Source organism: Rhagoletis zephyria, unplaced genomic scaffold, assembly GCF_001687245.7.
Source record: "Rhagoletis zephyria isolate East Lansing unplaced genomic scaffold, Rhagoletis_zephyria_1.1 Rzeph_scaffold_33799, whole genome shotgun sequence".
Lineage (NCBI taxonomy): Eukaryota > Metazoa > Arthropoda > Insecta > Diptera > Tephritidae > Rhagoletis > Rhagoletis zephyria.
In genome coordinates this window covers 1-3,682 of record NW_016190854.1, presented here as the reverse complement: position 1 = coordinate 3,682, position 3,682 = coordinate 1, and the positions used below count along the sequence as shown (strand labels likewise).

Below are 3,682 nucleotides of genomic sequence, written 5' to 3'. Positions count from 1 at the left end.
TGAAATGGCGTGCTATAGATATGACCGATACTGTATGTATATGTATGTATGTAGAACAGGGTGGTCAAAAAACAATAAAGTCGAAATTGTAATGCTATCCTAGGGGGTGAGATCGTTCTATATTGAAAAAAGTTTTCCATGTATTCTTATATGGGAAAAATAAAATTTTTCGTAGAAATGGTATAGAATTCTTGAAACTCAATATTTTTCGATCGGTAGACTCTGGTTCTCTTTAGGAGATTTTCAATGATAATACCCAATTGTTTATTTAACCATTTTTTAATACTAACGATTTTTTATTGGTCCCCCCATTGCATTTTTCGGGGTTTTTTGTGGGTTTGGCGAAGCTATAAATTATAGTTGCGATGAAAAAATTGTTAATTATACAAATGGGTATTATTATTTGGAATATCCTGCAGATAAACAGAGTTTTCTGGTAGAAAAATATTGATTTTTAACTATTCTACACCATTTCTACGAAAAGTTGTTTTTTCCCCATATAAAATACATGGAAAACTTTGGGCGCTTCGAGCGACCTGTAAATATTTTTTCATTTTAAAATAAAAAATAAGGGTATATGTTTTTCAGTATAGAACAATCATATGGGCTGAGAGCATAAAAATTCCGACTTTACTTTTTCGCATGCATCTTTGAACCACCCGAATAATTACCGCCCTATTACCTGTTCTTCGTCACTCGAGATTTCTTCACGAATTTAATACTATTCAACCTAGGTCAGTAAAATATTCAGCAAAATTTGTTACTATTGCAATATAAAGCAAATAGCGGTACCTCATGTAGGTGAATGTCATTTCTCTATTCAAACTTCAAAACCTTAAAACGATCTTTAAAAGTAAAATTTTCTTTTTTTTTCTCTTTTTCTAGCCTGAAAACAGTATATATATAATGAACTTTTTATAAAAAAACTTCAAATTCGCCCGAAATTTTTTTCATCCGCCCGTAGTGAATAAACAGAATCGAAAAAAGAACCGGTCCGAGAAACCTAAACTCATGATATGGCTAATTATATATGTATGAGTGTATGTACATTAACAGAAGACAGAAATGAGATAAGAGTAATTCTGCATTCCGTCTTTTACGATTATTATTTTTTTCTTTCCTATTTTCTGCATCAAATTAGTAATTTTTAAAAATAAACTTAGCACTTTTTCGCAAGACGGTAGTCGTGAACCGGTTAGGGTTTTTTTATTATTTCGCGAAAAATGCAACCATGCGATTTGCGGTTTGCCGATAGATGTCACACGGAAAATGCTCTCAGTCAACTTACCATTTATTTAATACGGCTGTGGTGAATCGCAATTCGCCGATAGAGGTCGCCATCATCGTATTTAATTTCACCATTTTATACGTACGTACTTCGTTCATGCCTACGACCCAATAGAATTCTCATGGTGCAATTCAGCTAAGCATGTAAGTGATTTGTGACCTTTGACAGCAGCACACACATATCTCCTATAGCCGTGATCGTCTAGTGGTTAGGACCCTACGTTGTGGCCGTAGTAACCCAGGTTCGAATCCTGGTCACGGCAATGTCATTTCATGACATTGTCACGGTGGAGATTTGTTTAATTTTTACTTTTTCACGCATCCGTTTTCTCAAGCTAAAAATTTATCTACTCATTAAATACATTTTTTGAGAATAAAATTTGTGTTTAAAGGGCAGATGAAATTTAAAAGCTAAATTTTGAAACGTTAATTTATATGCTTTTAGTTAAAGTATGAATGACCATCCGTTCTGTTTTTTGCAGGACCGTACTGTTTTTCGAAGGTCGGTCCTGCGTAGTTTTTCAAACCTGAAAAATCTGAAAATGTACTGATTTTTTCCAAGTGTCCTGCATTTGTCCCGCATTTTATTCGTTATTTTAAAATTATCGGACAATGGATGGATTTTTTCAAAAAAGTGTTTTTTGGTACTTTTCGTAGCTTTTCTTCAATATCTCATGTGCTACAGGCGAAAAAAGTGAGATTTTCAATCAAATACGCAGTTTCATTTGATTATTTTTTTTCATTATTTAAAAAATTCGATAAAGAAGATATATCATTACAGTAAACTTTGAGCCAAAAATAATAAAAATCGGATTAGAAATGTAGATGCTATGGAGCGCAATCTGCACAAATTATATATTTTTGTAAAGGGCACTTTGTAACTCGTCGTTTACGTCGATTCATGACGTCGATTTTTGACAAATAATTGCGAAAAGTACCAAAAAAACAAAAAAGAAGGGTATTGTTTTTGTTTTGAACGACTCAAAATTTGCCTATAAAATAGTCTTTTAAAGATTTTCACTTTTCGTGTAAGCTATTGTAATTATAATATGTTTTACTATACTTTTATAAATATTCATGTAAAAAAAGATTAATATCAATGAAGAAAACGTGACTCATTTTTAAATTTTAAAATGTATTAAGAATTTAGAATCATAAGTACTATTTTGATATGTAGGCATATTTTTCAAAAACTGTCCTTGATTTTGAATCCATATTTATGGTCACCGTAAGTATGAACAATTTTTATATATAAAAATACCGAGTCACTATGTTCGTTTACGCCAATCTCCGAAACCGGATAACCGATTTCAATAAAATTTTGTGGGTGTGTATTGTTGGTTCCAACTTAAAAGACCGAATAGTTTCGAACCCGAGAAAAAATATTTTTTTCATCGAAATTTTTTCGTTGCTTCTCGCAACGTTCTTAAAAATCCCGTCGCGATGTTCTCGGTAACTCGGTGTTCGGTAATATTTTCCCATGTATTTTTTTTTGTGTAACACTAATTTACACAAACAAAATACATGGGAAAAACCTACCGAACACCGAGTTACCGAGTACTAACAGGCAGTCTAGAAAACGGCCCTTAACGTTGTTTTCTACTACTTTTTGAGTTGGCCTCGTTTAATACACAGAGGGTATGTCGTCGCTGAAATTCAAAAAGGTGTAACTAATAAAAAATTCAAAATTCAGTTTTTGATTGATATGGTGGACTTCACTGAATTACAATTCCCCCATCGTTTAATGAAAAAAATAAAAAAAATTAGTCAGGACTTTTTCCATTTCAGTTACGATGTTGTTACGTCTTTGCATTTCAGGCGACGTTTTATTGAACAATTGTAAGGACTACGGTGCATATTTTCTGTGTTGCGTTTAAAGTATACAAACTTAAATAAATTTGCCACGAATTTTCCAGCTGATGACTCCCCGAAACGCATGTGTATGTATGTACATTAGGGTAGTCCAAATATGCAGGTGAAAAAGTAAGGTCGAAATTTGTATGCTCTCACCCCCTAGGATTGTTGTTCTATACCGAAAAAATATATCCATATTTTTTTTATTTTGAAATCAAAAAATATTTAGAGGTCGCTCAAAGCGCCCAAAGTTTTCCAATTATTTTATATGGGGAAAAAACTACTTCTGGTAGAAATGGTATAGAATTCTTAAAAATCAATATTTTTCTATCGGAAAACTCTGTTTATCTGCAGAAGATTCCCAGTAATAATACCCATTTGTATAATTAACAATTTTTTCATCGCAACTATAATTTATAGGTCAGCCAAAAATCTACAAAAACCGCGAAAATGCAAAAGGGCCACCAATAAAAAATCGTTAGTATTTAAATGTGGTTAAATAAATAATTGCGTATTATTATTGAAAGTCTGCTGAAGAGAA

The 3,682-nt window shown here is 32.3% G+C and overlaps 1 non-coding gene across 1 annotated transcript; it reads left to right on the top strand.

Annotated features, from left to right (window-relative positions):
- Nucleotides 1–1,478: 1,478 nt before the first annotated feature.
- TRNAH-GUG (transfer RNA histidin (anticodon GUG)) lies at nt 1,479–1,550 on the top strand. The gene has a single exon. It is a non-coding gene; the product is annotated as a tRNA-His (tRNA).
- The last annotated feature ends 2,132 nt before the right edge of the window (nt 1,551–3,682 follow it).